Below are 18,441 nucleotides of genomic sequence, written 5' to 3'. Positions count from 1 at the left end.
ATTAAATGTCTCAGCGAGCCGTGCCAGTGAACCAGCATGCACAATACAAAGACCCTGGAACGAGCTCACCTAAATGGAATGCAGTCGCTTTTAATGTTACCAATTACACCTGTGCTTTTCCTGTTATGACAGGCCAAATGCCTGCCATGAAGAAATTTAATTAGCAGCTGAAGTGCTCGACTGAGGATCGCCTCTGTTCCCACACAGAGATCAAAAACTTCAAATGCTTTGACTCAGCAGTGCTGTTATTCAAAGTCCAAATTTAACTTATGTCCTTGTAAAGCCGTAGCCTTAAGTACATTAGCCTCATCAGCCTTGTCCATGTCTTCAAAGTTCATGACCCAGTTGCTGTATGCCTGTCATGAACACATGGTTTTAATAGAAACTTCATTTCTAGGTCAAGAAAAGTGATCATCAAATCAGTCCCAGTGACGAGAAGAGGCGATCAGAGGAACTGATATGACAACTGACAGCTTCAGTCTACAAGCTATTAATGACATAAGATGTCTACCAAAATGTCAGAATGCTTTCACAGCAACAGACACACGCCCAGTGCTACAGCATCTACTTAATAATGTGGGGCCATATACTTTCTACAATACACAAAACACAGAGGGAATGGCAAAATTTGATAATAAAAATTGGCAAAATGCCTAATGCCTCAGTCAAATGTACGGAGAAAAATATGCTGAATCGAACATTTATTTTCACAAATGAATGTATTGATTTTTTTAAAATTAAAATATATATTCATGATTTAGAATATTCATTGACAGCCCAATAGCACAGCGGTACTAAATTAGTCTAAAGAGGCCATTTCCTATTAACTGTACTATGCATGCAGATGTCAGTGCAGTTGGCAGATGATGTGATGAGGTCTATGAGGCCCCATCATCTGTGCTGGTGTCTCTGGACCATATGTCTTCTACACTTAGGGGCCAGAGTCCAGATTCAGAATAAAAACAGGGCGCTGAGGGGTGGAATTAGTCCAAGGACCCACAAGGGCATTGGTCATAAAGAGAAAAGGGCTGGTTCATTAAAAAGCAAGAGCGCAGAATTAACTATGGGCATTTTTATGAGGGGCTACAACGTGCATGAGAATGAAGTTATCAGTGAATATGCACTTCATAGCATATTCAAGTTATGAATACACTGTAAACATAGGAAACGACTGAAAATGAAAACTGATACAGAGCAAAAGGAGGAAGGCAAGGAAACCTTTATCATGTCATTTCTTAGCCTGTTAGCTTCTAAGGATGATCTCTGGAGGGCCGGCATGGAGAGAGGGAAGAGGAAGGAGAAGGATGAAGTCATGGATGGGAAAGCAGTGAGATGGAAGCAGAGTAAGGGCGGTGCATTGAAGTCAAGCCGGAGGGTTGCCAGTGATTATCCATCTGAATGTCCTGACAAAAAACAGATAGCTGACACAAGCAGGAGTTTCCTGGGAGATGGATTAAAATGACACAGAACGCCTTTGTAGCCTTTGTGGCTGCTGACGCTCCCCTATCTCAGGGATCAGATTAAGCACGGCTCCTTGAAAATATTACTGATCTGATCGCTCCACGTGACTCCGGGACACAGTGATGCTACTGAGTTTTGCTCAAGGATGAATTCTACACTCTAGATACATACACACCACACTGTAGATCACCACTTAGAGATTACATTATTTGTAAGAGAAAACACTGCTCATTGTGAAACACGCGGGGTGAAATATATCCAAGAGTAGGGATAACATTTCATTCACATAGGACCTGAAACGCTCTTACTGCAGTGGCTCATAAGGAACTGTTTTTATAGGTTTTTGAATATCACCTGTTTACTCTTTCACAATGAGCTCTGAATCCTCAGTGACTTTTAAATCCTATGAGTCAACTGTTACAAACAGCCTGTGACCATGCTTATTGTCAGATGGCATCCAAGCAAAATGCCTGTGGTTAGACACCATTATGTACGGCCAACCTGCCATCAAGCTTTACTGCCTTTCATCTGTAAATCTGAGCTGCGTGTTTTCATGTGAGGCACGACTCCTTGCACAAATATGGCTGTCGTGCGTGCATTCCCCCGCACAAACACTCCTAAAATCTGCGCCTAACAGCCTGTTTTTCATCACCGTCCTCACATATGTTGGCACATCTCCCCCTTCATCGCTCGCAGTTTATCAGACACACTGAGACAATCCCTCACTCCCATTTTTATTTTCCCAACTTGGAGTGACAGGGGCCCTAACAGGATCATCCATCCCTCCGTCCTTCACCATCAGCTGCCCTACCTGCAGGTGGGAGTAAATTGCAGCTTTGTCACTATAATGACTTCCTTTTGCATGTTGTCTCTGCAGCATTGAAGTAAGTGAGGGATGCAAGACTTGATCCATTCCTCCTTCTTAATGGCGATTTACCTCAATAAATCAATTTTCTCATTGTGCTCTAGGGTCATAAAAGTCTATTTTAACAACATTATTAAAGAAGAAACAAGAGTAGACTATCAATCAATGAGTCCAATGACTCGTGAACTCAGAGGGAGAAAGGGGGTGAAGCTGGGTTGACAGCTTTCTCACCATAGACTGCAGCTATGTTGGCTCCGTGTCCCTAAAGCTAAGCCATAACCCCTTGACATACAACTACAAATCCCGTTTGAGAGCAAGGAAGGACGGACCCAAGCTCATAATCACTCGTATCTATTTTGGCAATTTCTGACATTCCAGAGTCATGATTTGATGGGATTTATGAATCCTGTTACGTATCCCAGCTCAGCTGAAAGTTCACAAGTTCCACGATCCAATTAGGTGTGAGCTGCTGTTACAGATCACTGTCTCCTACTTCGTTACAATGCTGTCAATCAGCAGTGCAGCAGTGGTTAGGAGGGTCTGTGGAAAGCTGACTGTCTGACTGGAGAAATACACCTTCAAATGTCTGACTGTGCGATAGCAGAGCTCTATGTGATACTGTACTCAACACATTTTCCCTACATCAAATGATCCGCTTCCTTCCTCTCAGTGGAAACACAGAGACCTTTTGGCTTTCTGATCACGACCCCAGCAGCCAACATGAGGCCAGCATGAGCCCCAGTATCTATGGAGAAATGTAAGAATGTCATAGCAATCTATGTCCCAGTCCAGTGGAGGGAGGAGGATGAAGAAACAGTTGAGCTCCTTGGCTCGCTTCTGCTTTCCTTTCTCGACCTTGCCAGCAGACCAGTAGGGAGGTTGATTGCAGTTCTGGTCTGAGTCGAACCAGAGCGATGCTTGATAAGGAGCCGGTCCAGGAGGGGAACGCTTTCCAGCAGCAAAGGACAGCAGGGCTGAGATAAGGCACTCAGAATTCATCAAAAAGACATCAGCAGTGGAGGAAATAAATGGTATGGAGGACGACAGTGAAAGATGCATTCGAATATCAGTAACACCCTCCCCTTTTTTTCTCAAAAGTTTTGGCAAAAGCAGGGAAAAATATGTTTCACATTCAACTAGGACAGGATTGTAGTCCTCTGGCATATACTGACGGTTTCAGATGAAGCCTTGAGGCCATTCTCTGCTTTTTCATATTTCGTGAAAATGTCTGGGAAGGACAACACAGGGTTGCTGAAACTCCCACACCACAAACCGTTCCAAGTCTTACTCTCCCCCTCTCTCAATGCCACTATCAGTGAATAGCATTCTGGTGCTTTTTCAATCTGCCCTCCTTCTTCAGCTGCATGGCAAATAATTATTAACAGGATCAAAGCATATGAAAGGGCTTCAGCGTCAGTGAGGTTGAGCTTGGGGAGCCGGGTGACTGAAAGTGATAATGGCAAAGCACTGAATTGTTTTTGCCCTCTATATGCGGCGCTGGAGTGCCTGAGCTCGGCAATTAATATTGGTGGAATTGAGAATTATTCTATGGTAAATCCATTTCGGCTGGTGCAGAAATGAAATACGAATAAAATGACAATTGTTTTCCACATTTCTGCATTCGCGACTATTACTAAAAAGTCTTTGACTGAAATGAATTCCTTAGCCATGTCAAATTCATGAAACAAAGTGAAAAGTGAAGTATCATTTTAGAGAGATAATTTTAAAATGACATTCAAACACGACATACAGGAGAAATGGAAGCAGCAGCAGTGTATTCTGCTGTCTTGTCTGTAACCGGATGATTGAATGCCCCATTGTATATATAATCATATATGCATATGTTGTGGAATACAGTATATAATGGTTAAAAGAAGTGAGGCTATATGTCACACTAGCCGAGTTGGACTAGGACTGGTGCACGTGGATGCCTTTGGACAGTTAGTGGATGTGATGGACACTGGTGTATCCACTTATTTCCTGTGAGCGTTGTGCAGACTTCTCTGTGTGTAAGAGCCTTGGGGCTTACAATCAAGCTAAAAGGCTGTTGATATGCAGAAGCACTGTGTAGTGCCAACATACTGTACATCAGCATGACAAACTGACAAGATGCAGTTCACTCAGTGGATGACTTGTTTGTAAAACCAAGGGCAGAATGATGAAATGCATTCCAGGAGAAGATTTCAGAGCACAGAGCGCGGCTGACTCTTGGGCAGGCTTTGATTCAATCTGCACCTTTATTTGCATGTCAAGTAGGACAAGACAGTATCTGTGAGAGGGCTCAGAGGTGTGCTTGAACACTCTCACATTCCTTAAGGAGATGGCAAAACCCTTGAAGACACTCAGCTTTAGCACTGTTGAATGGCAAACACACTTAAAGTTTAAAAGCCTTGCCCTGCGCTTGACGATTTCAACCTACAGCCTGACATTCTTTTGTTAGCAAGTCGAAACAGAACTGTTGTTTTGCCTAAAAACACAACCTGACTCATAAATTTCAGGAAAGTCTGGTCAAAATCTTGACATAACAATAACAATTATCTGAGCGTAACATGACACGTTATTATTAATCTTGATTTTACTTGGAACACGTCATCCCTCAGTTTGCCTGAAGCCTTGTTCAGACTGAATGCGAAGCAGAAATTAGAAATGTCGCCATTGCAAACAAAATCAACTGAAAAATGTCAAGTTGTTCGACGCTGCGTAGACTGAGGTAAAAATGTGTCCGGCTGGGTTAATGTGGAGAGGGAGCGAAAAGGGGATGGCCTGGGGGAAAATAACAGGTAAGTCTGAAATTGTAACACAAACAAATGTGGAGTAGGAGTGTGTTCATGAGTAAGAGACAAAGAGCAGTGGGGACAGTCTTAACGCTGGCATGCTTAAGAAAGTCCGTACACGTTATGGATACAAAAACCTGGCGACTCTTCAGGAGCCATCGTTGTTGTTTTCGAACAAACAGTGACGGTGACGTTGAACCTAAACCGCGCTCGTAGCTGCCAGTAGCTCCTCTTAGGATGCCGATTGGTCTAAACAGCTATCTGAAGCCTGGCAAGATAGATGCAAGACGCAAGGTAATGACTTATCTGCTGATGGGGAGTGTGATTCATTTCCCTCTGATTTAGAGATAGATATCACATCACATCATGTATAGGTCACCATTATTCATAATTCACAAGCTAATGTAACTCCACACAAGCGACTGTGTTTTTACTTCTCAAGAGCAGGGTGATGATTTAAAATGAATATTTCAGACGGCCATTTGATCCTATTAAAAAGTAACAATGACAAAATCACAGAATCCTTCCTACTTTCAGGGCAAAGGTCAGCATTACAGAGGAACCCTGACAGATCAGCCATGACACATTTCACTGAGCCAGAGGAAGGCATCAATGTCATAAAATATTCAGGAGAGAGGGATATTTGATAGCCTAACCCGAGTAGAGAGCATAAAGTGGTGAGAGCGATGAAATGGTGCAATATCAATCAGTGACCATAAAAAACTGAGTTACAGTTTAAGCAGGCACATGTGAAAGGCTCCAAGGCATTCTTTAACAGGGCTACCATGTATGGCTGCCCTATGAGAAACGAGGAGACCCTAAGGGGTCCTGTGCAAGTTCAAAGAGATAAAGGATGAAGAGGGGGAGCATGAATAGCTTAAACTCGATGTTATGCGTGTTAGCACATTGTCTTCACTCTCCCCTCTGGTGTCTCCTTATCTCAGCTACCCTTTGTGCTTGAATAACTTAAAAATGAAGCGTCTTTTTCCAAAAATGTTTGGAACACCTTCCCTAAATCTGAACTTCAAAGGGCATCAGTGGGCACCTTGACACAGTGATGTATTTCATCTACTCGACTGCAATTTATTTTCCAATATACGGCATGGTCACAAATTTAGCAAAGTTTAAGGTCAAGGTTCTTATTTGAGATCTGAAGACACTCTGCTCTGGCAGGAATTTGTGAAGTGTCACTGAGCTGATTCTTAAAGAAACAATGTCTTGTTAAAAGCATACTATCTGTAACAAAGTGCTTAGGACCTTTTGCTTCTAAAAGATGTACATTTGTAAAAAAATAAAATAAAATAAAAAAAATAATAAGAAGAATAAGAATAAGAATACAGCTCTTCTACATTGTATTTTAGTTCTTAGTTGTCTAGCCTGATGGAATTCATTTCTATTAAGGTAGGCTTTCATCAGCTTGGTTACTGTTTCCAGTCATCTACAAAGACATGTTACAGTAGCTAAAAGGCATGATGCAAACAAGACAAATACGGTGGAATTATTCAGTCTGAGCAAGATGAGCATGAGATTATGGATTAATGCTAAATATACGTACAGATTACAGCTATACAGGAGAAATCTGGAAGCGATCAAGAGCACTGTAATGAATTCTCCACGCAGAACACCAGTATCAGTAATGTGCTATCATTATCAGTCCCTGCCACGCTCCATTTCTGATTCCTGCATACAGATCCGGATTTGTTCTGTGATCTGTTAACAATTTGTAAGGGCTGATTTAACAGGGCTTGATACTGTCGTTCGCACAATAACCTGTCAGCCATTTCTCAGCTTCAGACCAGTAAATGTTGATATGTCACACATCAGAATACATTACTGCACAACTTCTTCCTTCACGTAAGTACACCAGGCTTTTCACAGTTTGACACTGGTGTGTGTTACTGTCTTTTAAACAGGATCTCATTTTAACAGAACCAACAAACACTATAAAACAGACAGGCCAGACTTTACACACAAAAAAATGTCATATAATCCTGATTTATATCAGATTTGTTAGTGAAATACAATAACGGGGAAACCATGCATTCAGCTAACAATGACATATTTGATACGTGATACTACTATGAGTCTTTACCCATTGATTCAGAATCAGAATCAGAATCAGAAAAAGCTTTATTGCCAAGTACGCTTTTACACATACGAGGAATTTTTTCTGGTGAAATTGGTGCATGACACATCTACTAAAATAAGAGCATAAAATATAACAATTTAAATATATATACACAAGTCTGTTTTTTGTTGTTTGCTATTTTCCGGAAACAGAGTCTGTTTTCCTACACCTTTAAGGCATTATTAGGAATAATGAAGGTATCAAAAGCAACACTATCATTATAACAAAACATTCAGTGGACAAAATAAGCCACTAGTAACTCACTGTCACATAAAAACATAAGCAGAGTTGTCTGTGCTTCTCCATAAGCTCATGCTGACTTTAAACATATGCCATTTGGTAGACATTATATCTACTACGCATACTTGCTTTGATAGATCACCTCATTATAAACTTGTAATCTATGCAGCACGTCCTCCTTCTGTTCAAAATATAACTGTCATTATGTGAAGACTTTCCACTTCCAGCAGAATTTCTCATTTTTTGCACATTAGTTGAACACTCTGTTCCTCTACAAACTGTAAACATTTCAAAGAAATCTCTGGCACTGCCTTCACTGGAACTGAATACTCTCTCTGGATCAACTTTCCTGACAAGGGCACATTTTAGAGAGAAATGAACACCCAGAGCAAAAACAATGAGTTCCTATCAGCTGCGGTTGGGAGAGGTGAACAGAGGAAGTGGGAGGGATGACAGGAAAGATAGAAGAGTGTCATGATTGTTAAGTACAGAATAATGCCCTCTGTATAGCCTGCTCATGTTGGCTTCCTGCTCCGGGCCAATTGCAGCAGGTCTCTGAGGGCCTGTCTAAGACTAAATACGTGATAAGAACCTGTGAAGGATCCACAGAGAAAGAAAGACGAGAGAGACAAAAACAGGCAGAGATAAAGAGGCAGAAGCAGAGACGCAAAGACACTGAGAGAATACAAAGAATGGCAAAAGAGGGAAAGATCAGACTCTTTCCCATCTGTTGTCTCAACAATAGATTGCAGCATGTATGCTGTCCAAGGGGAGGGAAAAGGGAAAGCGAATGTGCAATGGTGCGCACATCATTTAAAAACGAGACAAAAGAAATAATTCACAGGACTGTAAGCAAGCATGACGAAAATCATGACATTTCTGAAGCTGAAAATGATTAAAAGAGGGACAAGACACTGTACATGTTTGTTATTGCAGCTGCTATAGGTACCTTGCGAAAGATCAAAAACATTAATAATGGCACAACTCCTGCCAAACCTCATCCACTGCATGCAGCACACGTGCACTGTCGCTAAGTTCAGCTCCACAACGTTCAAGAGCATTTGTTTCTTCTGTTTTTTGGCCTGTACCAGGCTATCATATGCTCGGTCTCTCCACTTGCCATGCCTTGCCAATTTTTCTTAATTGACTACTTCTCTCTCCGCTGGACTCAAAGGTGGCTGGCAGTGAATCTCCATTATTTCAGTGCAACACACAGGCGGTGTCACACAACATCACTTGATGTCATTGACTGAGGCACATACTAGACACACACACACATCCAAGGTACAATAACCGGGATGTGCCGCTCTGGGGAGCAGATGCCTGTCAATGTTTCAAGTGAAAAGGACAAGCAACATCTCCCGCATCATCAATGCATGTCACTATTCCACCAAGATTTCACACAGAAAACAATACTTGCAGGTGCTTTGACTCATCTGATATGTTACAGCATGCACATGTTTCATGCAGGTGCCGTATTTTTCATTCAAAAAAAGGGGAGTTTGCAGGTCTGAATTTCAAGCTGAGGAAACAGGTTTCTGAACAATCTCTGCTATCATTCCGGATAGGATGTCTGAAAGCTGAGTCTGCCTTTGACATTCAAGTATTAACAGATATTTATTCCCAAAGTGGGAGAGGGAAAGAAAGACAATGAGACAAAATGGTGAGACTGCACATCAAAGTCATTATGTCATTTTTTTGGGATACTTTTTAAGTCGCATGGCTGTCTTTAAGCAGAATACTTCGACCCTCATGAGTGCTATCGATGTGATGACTGAGTCACCACAAAGCGCAGCAAGACATCAAAATCCATCAGCGCTGGTCCCAATGCATAGAAATGAAGTCATTAGAACAGTGAGCGAAGGCAATCCCTGCTGCGTGTTACAGCCTTGTGTCGCTCACTTCTATTTATAGAAAGTCAGGCCCAAATTAGCCCTGTGAAGTGTAATTCTTAATGGTACCAAATAATGAGGGAAGTCACTCGTAGCTACGCTGTGGATCACCATGAAAGCAGGATTCGAGCAGCACCGTACGTGTGATTTAAAAAGCTGTGTGGAAAATGAAACACGTTTTTGGATAACAGGGTTTGCTATAAAGACGAGTTTGCAAAGTAAGACGTGCTTCAGGACTGCCAAGCAGTCCGACAATGTAGAGATCCGAGAAACTCATCTCCACAGTCCTTTATGGAAAGATGATGTTACACACTAATTAGTTCCAGGAAGAGGTGTGAACTAAAAAAAAAAAAGCATGTCATACAACAACAGGGTTTGCATTAAATAGTTGAGTAACGGTCAGTGAAAAAAACACTATCATCTTCTATGAATCTGACTGTGAAGTGTCAAACCCACTCCAAAAAAAAAAAAAAAAAAAAGGGTTTGGCCACCTCTTCAGACAGTTTTGGGGAACTCGTGAAAGCCTCTGCAGACATGCTTGGTTGTTTTGCTCTGGCCTGAAGTGGTACACTCTGCTGCTCACATCTATGCCAGTCTGCTGAGAAACATTTCAACTCAACCAGCCTTGCATTCCATCAACAGCTGAGCTTGTGAGAGACATGCACCAACAGGACACCACAACACAGCCAGAACCGAGGATCAGGCGACGAAGGCTTTAAGAGCCGTATCACGTTGCAACCTGACAGGGTTTGGAGATTCATAACAATGCAGCTCTGGACTGCTGTGAATTTTACCCTTTGAATGTCATGATGAGCTTAACCTAATGCAGTCTGTCATGTCACATGAGACCAGAGGTAGGTTTTGGGTGTGGTTTTAGGGCTAATCAAGTTTTAAGACAGAGGTGAGTTACAGGTATAGACCAAATGTGTAGTGCTGACAAAATGATTCTGACAAGATAAAGGGAAATAAGGCAAAACACTGGCTCCCAAATCCTTTTAGCATACCACGTTTCATGCTGTATCAGTATCCATCATCATTATCCAGGGATTTTGTGTAACAGCAGATGAGGAAACAAGGCTTCTAAAGAGGCTGCTGCTGCAAACTGCAACTAATGATCCCTGAACAGACCGAACTTGCATGAGCAGAGGAACAATATCTAAGAAGCCGAAGGAATCTGTCTGCATCCTGAGGACAAGATGGAAAAGACGTGATGCATGAACTGCCATTTCTAGAATTGATGAGGAAATTAAGCACACTGTCAAGCTGATAAATAAGATGCCCATAATAAGTTTACTACTTCTAGAAATTCTTTTAGTTTCCATAGGAGGGGCTGACTGCACATCAGATGGCCCTCACACCCATTCACATATCTTTGATATCCACAAAACAAATTAGCACTATGGTTTTTCATAATTGCAGTTTTCTGATGGCATTTTTCATGTTTTATCCTCATTCTGTCTCATTCCCCTTCGATCCTTGAGGTGTGCGCTTCTTGACAAGTTCAATTTAGACCAGTGGTCCCCGTAAAGTAGACTGTAGCACTGAATATATAGTGTTTTTACCTGCTCTGTGTAGACTGATTTCTCCTGTAATGGATAAAACACCCCATTGGAAATTCACCTGACTTTCTTTTTCACCTTGATGGGATATTGAGAGAGATATTATATTTCTGGTCAATTTCTAACCCTGTCCCACTTTTCTCTCTTAAAATAGTTTCCACGTTTTCCCGCACCCCTGCCAAGATCTCTAAAATCTAATTTAATTTTGGCCATTTGGCATGTGAAGACAGATTTGGCTCTGCGGGCCTTCTGGCAAGAGGTAACACACTGAGTTTCCAAAGAAAAGGGACAGAATATCAATCCATGAACGTGAAGTTATTACCTTGTGACACTGCAAGGAAACAATAACAATCTGAGCTTTTAAGAGACACAACATACGAGTTTACATACAAATTTCACAGACCGTCCTCATCTCTCTAGAAACAAAAGCTTTTTTGGGGTTCATCGTTCTCTCAAGGTTCCACAGGGACATGTGATTATGCGCCGTGGCTTTGTTCAGTGTTTGTACTCATGAACTGATAGAAGTTAAAAATATGCAGGTATTTCATGTTCATTTAAGTACTTATGTCTGCTTCCAGCTATTCACTTAAACATGACAATATCACAGACTTCTGCAATTACTGGCCTTAGAATCATAAGCCTCTACTTCTCACTAAATGTCACTGCATTTGAACTGAAATGATCACTTGTTAGACTGCATGTTGGGAAATACAGATTTGGTTTATTCTCACGCTAAATGAGCCATGTTAAGGTTATCCAAGACATCTTTAGCAGCAGAGAACGTTCTTTTCAAAGACAAACGTAATCACAATATCCTCCACCCAGAGCTTTAAACCCAAATGAGCCTGATTGTATGAAGTTATCCTCATGGTAGAGGAACAGAGACAAAGAAGGTACACATCTCCCGAAAAATCCCTTGGTAATCATTCTGTCTTAATCATCTCTCATTCTTTCTCAGTGACATCTTGTCAGTGTTAACATCTTGATGACATTACCAGTTCAAGTCCCCATCTGGTTGTTGCCTTTGTCAGAGGCAGACTCATTTTTCAAGCCCATCCATCTTTATTACAAGGATAGCCAGTCATGTCATGATTACTAAATGGAAATATGAAAATGTGACTGACAAACAGAACTTACATGATGACATATTCTTCTGGCCGTTCTTTCAGCCAGCTAATCAAACACTGTGTTCAAACGTTTCTCTTTATCAGTCCTCAGTGACTTCAGGTCTTGTAATGCATACGGGATTGAGATTTAAATTCTTTTTAAAACTTTTTCACAGATGAAAACTGACTCGAGTTCCTTCAGAGTAATTCACATCCAGGGAAAGACTTTGCTGTAGTGGACTAGAGATATCAGTGTGCACAGCATTTAGGGAGATTCCAGACTACTGAAAAATCATCAGATTTTGTCCGATTCAACAAAATGGAGAGAGACAAGGTGACCAGACTGACATCACCTTGGGGGTTGAGTGACCCTTTGAGGTGATCTATTGCATTCTCCTTCAAAATCTGCAACTCCCTGGTCTTTGGTTGACTACATTACATGCATACAGATTGCACATTATTCAGAATGAAATGGGCAAAATTAGAGCACAAATGATCAATAACAGAGCAGGAGTGCAGGGTGAGGGCCAAGGAGTGGACTCTCATAGATCGAGGGTACCAAATGTGCTGTACACCACAGATGAAAGATTACCTCTTAGCTCAGAGGCTCCATTTTCATACTCATCAATAATGCATGCAGTATAGATGCTTTTTGTCCCTGCTAACTGACTGATTGGCTCGCATTATTGCCGTGTACTGTAGAAAATATGTTCATATGGGAAGTGGAAGGTCAGCATGAAGAGTGTGTCCTTTAATGCAGTCCCAATCTATCTGTCCTGTGAGAGAAAATTCAAAGATTACTGAGTAACAATTTCTTCTTTAAATTCTACAGAAGTCAACAAATCTGTTTGAAATAAGCAGGTAAACAGAAAAAGAAGAAGAAAGATGTGATTCTCCTTTAACATGAAAGTGTTTTTAATGCGTACACAGGATTAAAACGAGCATTTATACTTCATTTAACAGCTAATAAAAAAACATGAATGATGTTCAGTTCTGACAAATGTTAGAGGTCTGGCACAGAGGAAGGCATTCACCCCACCCTTAAAGTTTCAGAGAGCTGGCATGTAAACACAGCTGAAAAAACACGCAATAGAGGGTGGGATGAACAGGGTCCGGCCGGGTGCAGAGGAGCCACAACGAGCCAAGATTACATATGGAGCAGAGAAACTAAAGTCCCCTCACTCAAAACATCCACCCAGATGACAATGGTCAGTAGTTACACTGGTCTGAACTTGTACTTTCATATGATAAAGGATTAATAATATTGTGACAGAGGGATTATGTGATATAACTCACTAGACTGTGAAGGCAGGATGCTGTTTTTACTTGAACCTGCCCATCCCCCTGTCTGAAAATCCATGCACGTAGTCTTCTGGGAGGAAACAGAGTTTACATGATATCATACAGTGATTTTTTATAGAGCCCCTAGCTTCCTTCCAGTAAAACAAGATCACACACTTTCAGCCATTGCACTCGGTTGCATAGCTCCTGGGTTGTCAATAAAGCTAGTGTTGCATAATGTGTGTTTTGGTTCTACTTTCAGTTATAATGTGATTCTAATAGAGGCTAAATCCCTTCAAAATTGACAGGATGATAAATCCCTTGCAGGCAATATTCTGTCACTTCCTTATCTGGCCTTGCATGTCACCTCCAATACTGAGTGACATCCATCATACGTTAGTCTGTGTGTGTGTGCATGTGTGCACACAAGCCCTGTACCCTGTCAAGCTGTCTTTCATCAACTTTTACAAAATCTTTTAGCAAAACTTTTGCACTTGTTTTCGATCACATGCTTCAAAATTCCTGTACACCTTTATTGGCAGTCCTTCTACACTTTGCCAAAGGCGATCAAAAATATGAGTCTCAAGGTCCCATGACTATAAGAGAGAAATCTGAGCCTGAATTCAACAGATTTAGTCCTGAAGGACACATGCAGAAACACTTCTGAACAGTTGTAAACAAGGTAAGTCAGGAATCGAATTTGCAAGTGTACCGTTATTAACAGTTGTGACCAATAAATTGCATTATCATTGTCATCACAACATGAACATGGGCCATGCATGGGCCGCCAGCTATCCTCAGATTATTTGGTGTCAACTTGGTGGCGACGGAGAGTTCAGCTAGCATGATGACTGAGACGAGAGAAGAGCGAGGAAAATGCATCTGGCGAAGGCCTTGTGGTGAAAAAGGACAGCACTTCTGATATTTGGAATTATTTTGGATTCACAGAGATGACGTAACAAACACAGGTACTGTGTAAAACATGCTGAACAGTTCTGGCAACTTTAAGAGGACTAGGCCTATTTGACGGTTGGGGTCTATGTTAACAGTGTATACTAGAGTTCTGAATAAGTAAAATATATGTGCATTACTCAAATGGAAAAAAGTGATACTAATTTTAAGAAATTACAATTTTAATTTCAACAAACAATGAAATCCAATTTCTCATTTCATCTTCAAAGCACAAAGCACGCGGGGGGGGGGGCAAAGGCTGAACAGCTGAAACTTCAGCTTGTTTGAAGAGCGAGGCAAGACAAGGTTGACTAAACAGTGAAACAATAGGTGGTCACACTAAAGGGCTTGGCACAGATCAAGTTGAAAGTCTCTGACCAGACTGGAGGCCAATAAATCTGAAACACAGATTACTTGACACCACCATCTGAAGTAACTGGATCTATTTTCATAAGTCTGGGAGTTTCCCCTCGTCAATACCTTTAAGTGCTGATTTGAGGTTGGCAGACACTGTTAGACAGAATCAGACAATGTTCATGACAGATTAGCTTACACAATGTTATCACGTGATGACTGCAACTTGTCAGACTATAAAATCAACCATAAATCTAATCTGAAAGCATGATCTAGTGGTGAGAGAAACTGGCCTTCCACCAGACCGTCTACGTTCAAACAACCCGTGACAGCAAGCATTCACCGTCATGAAGAGTGCTTGGGCAAAAACTACCAACTTCAAAGCTGCTGTATCAGTAGCTGAACCTACAGTCTGACATTACTGCTCATTAAAGTTACAGTGTTTGTCATTTACTTCAGTTCAGAAACACAGGGTGCACCAAGCTAACATGATTTTTGACAGAATACAAAATGGCTTCCTTATGCACAAGGATAAAATGACTAAGCAATTCCAATAAATCTCAGAGCAATGATTGGGTTTATTAAACTACAGCTAATATCCCTCTCTGCAGTACAACACCAGCATAAACTGTCGCACGTACGCACAAACATCATTGACCTTTGTATGCGTTTCCTTAGAATATGTCTGCTTTTCTTTCCACCGGGGCCAGTGATGAAAGATTTCCTGTGAATGTCCTGAGCCGGGTAATTACTCCAAGCATCTTAAACAGAAAATCGACTCCAGCTTCTAATCCCACATGATGGCATACACAGAAAATTGCCAGCGCATTTATGGGTTAAGATGCATGTGGGGAAGCATCTTAAATGACGTTGTTGCGGTGGCAGTGTAATACATTAGGGGAGATTTGGTGGCATTTTGGAGGAGCAGTATGTGTAGGGCTGGATCACCAAGTCATCAGAATGTATCCTTAAAGGACCTCGCCGTCCCATTCGGCTCATAAAATAATAATTAAATAATACAGCGAGACCACTGAAAATCTAAATCTGTCTGGAAGTGAACATGTTATAAATTTATGATAACAATAAACTGGAGCATAGGTGTATTTAGAAACCAAGCTGCTTGGTTAAGTAGAGCTTCAAAATGAAGGATAAGGCTGATACATCCTTTAAATAGTTTTCTCCCTGCATAACAAATTTCAGCATTCTTCATTGATGAATGGGAGGGTGGTTGCGTGCGTGGGAAAGCATGTCCATATCTTGGAAGACTTGACTAAGGACTGGGAAGAGCCATGGCAGGCCATGAGGAGCGATGACCTCTTCGCATGCAATGGCACATTCCTGCCATAACTAAGTTGAAACAGGCCTGGGATAACTATAGCAGGCAGCGTGGAGGGGACGGGGGTCACAGCTTGGTGGAATTTAGGGGAGACGGCCACCCACCCCTCTCAAACCATAATGCATAGGCAACCTACATTCACGGAGGCTGCCACTGGACCCAGAGGGTTCAGAATGTCAAACTGACGTCATTTTACCGCTCGACCTTTGTTCCATCAGCAGGTGACGGCAAGAGAAAGCAAGAAAACAATTCAAACATGTGGCTAGTGTTCTTGGGATGTAGGCCAGAAGACTTATTTTATTAAAAATAAACTAATTTATTATAGGAATCAAATGTTTAACTCTAGCAACAGCAACTCCATTGTTTACATGTCTCAAGTGTTAATGTACTCTTAAGCCAAGACTAATATTTTAACAAGCTGTTCTGTTTGTCTCCCAAACATTAAATCTAGAAACTGAACTGTCATGAAAACCAGTCGGTGCAAGTGATTTTGTTTTTGTTAAAATCTACCGATAACATCTGACTTGTTAGAACTTGTAGTTGATAATTTCCTTCCATAGAAAAATAGCATATAAAGCATATACAAAATAGCTATGACAAGTTTTTTAACACCTATGAACTTGTGTTGGCGATGTTGGTTATTCCTCTGACTAATGGCTAAGAAATGGAGCCGAGAGCTGACCCACAGATCATCTGGTATTGATGTTTCTGACTTCTCTGACTCCCGTAGTGAAATTCACTTTCACTCTCTGAGGTGCTCTGATGGGAACTCCAACAGCTGCTGGTTTCCACAGTCCACTTAGCGGGGCCTTTAGGGGAAGTCTGGGATTGTGAAAGAGCGAGAGGCAATGCAGGAGTGTGATGGGAATACTTGTTCCAGACACCCACTCATTTATTGATCTCCACTGACCTTGGCTCCATTGACATGGCGGGTTTCAAGGACAGACCACTATCCGAGGTATATCTTTTTCCCCTTTCGCACTACGTTTCCTGGAAGTTAGATACATTCTATGGCTTAATTGATTTAAACCTTATCAATGGGGTCCTAATGGGAAAACTTTACATTGTTTACTGTTGGAGCAAGACAGCAAGGGCACTTTTAGCGAGCGCTGTTGAAGTGGTAACTCGAGAGGCAAACAGCATGGGGCACATCCTAATCCATTTATCAAGGACAATCAGCGGGGAAATGCAGCAATCAATAAACAGAGTAACTTAAAGAGCTTCCGTGAGTCAACAGTGTGTAATCTTGATGGATCTATACATTTATACTGTCAGTCAATACACACAGACCTTTAGAGTGGTCAGAAACTCCATAGGGACTCAAACACTGCACTTATGTCTAGACCAAATGTTCATGGGTATGTGCCAGATTGCAGCTTTTTCTATGGGTTTTGGCCTTTCATCCACACACAAACACAGTAGTAGGTCACAGAAAATGGAGCTGTTGGAAAACTCCTTCCAGGGTAAAGACAGAAACTCCATTTCTTGATGTGTAGACAGCTTTTGGCTTTATCTCCTTTGACCTCTAGTTGTAGGTAGCCTACTAGTAATAGCTTTTTTTTCAGTCTTCTGACTGGCCAACATGGCTTTAGGGTTAAGGTTACGTGCCTGTCGGTTTGGCATGCTCTTGGCAGTGCTTCAATTGTATTTTTGAGTTTTCATATGGGAAGAGATTATTTTTAAAACAGCGCTTGCATGGATGGGACTTTTATAAAAATGAAGAAATAAAATGAAATGCTATTTATTCAACAGCTAATTTATGTCAGGAATACAGCAGCATGTAACAGATGTGCTGATAGACATTGCAAATTAAGCCATTATAAGAATAAGAACTTAATGAATTAATTGACTTCTTTATTTTGCTACACCATCTTCTTATTAAGTTCCCCAACATGAGGCTGCCAATTCCGAGGTTGATTATTTGTCATAATTTACTACTCTAGTCGTCTAACTCATGTTAGTCACTGGCTAAAATGAGAAAATTGTTCACAAAAGGGCTGAGGTTACAGCTAAGTGTTAACACTCTATTCGTTCAAACAATCATAATGAAAGGATCACCTCGAAACGAGTGGAGATAAAAATCTACATCAAGTTTTCAGTCATATGTAAACAATGCTAATTTGCCAGACGTTTGACGTTGCCAGCAATTGATCTGCATTCCTTTCAGGAGCCAAAACAAGTCAACAAGTGTTCATGTTACATTTCTACACAGATTGGCAGAAGATTGACGATGCTTGCGGTACTTTCCAAGCACTGACAGTAATCATTAGGCAGAGACTTTAAATTTCTTTAAACAAAGTCCTTATGTCTTTCCTGTAAATGAATCCTTTGTTGGGGGACTCTGTCTTCCTATGTAATTTCTACTGGAGTGTGAATATAGTTGAACTATAGCACACATGTTCAGCTCTGACTGACACGGCTGCTATCATATATTTGTGGACAATTATTACCCAAGACGCCCCCACCACCAACCTATCCCAAAACCCAGTAATTA

General features: G+C 41.2%; 1 protein-coding gene across 2 annotated transcripts in view; it reads right to left on the bottom strand.

Moving 5' to 3' along the window:
- Nucleotides 1–18,441, bottom strand: part of peak1 (pseudopodium-enriched atypical kinase 1) — a 94,916-nt gene that overhangs the window by 56,617 nt on the left and 19,858 nt on the right. The window lies entirely within an intron of this gene.

Source organism: Chaetodon auriga, chromosome 6 (assembly GCF_051107435.1).
Source record: "Chaetodon auriga isolate fChaAug3 chromosome 6, fChaAug3.hap1, whole genome shotgun sequence".
NCBI lineage: Eukaryota > Metazoa > Chordata > Actinopteri > Chaetodontiformes > Chaetodontidae > Chaetodon > Chaetodon auriga.
The sequence above is the reverse complement of the archived record's forward strand: the minus strand, read 5'-3'. Positions and strand labels throughout refer to the sequence as shown.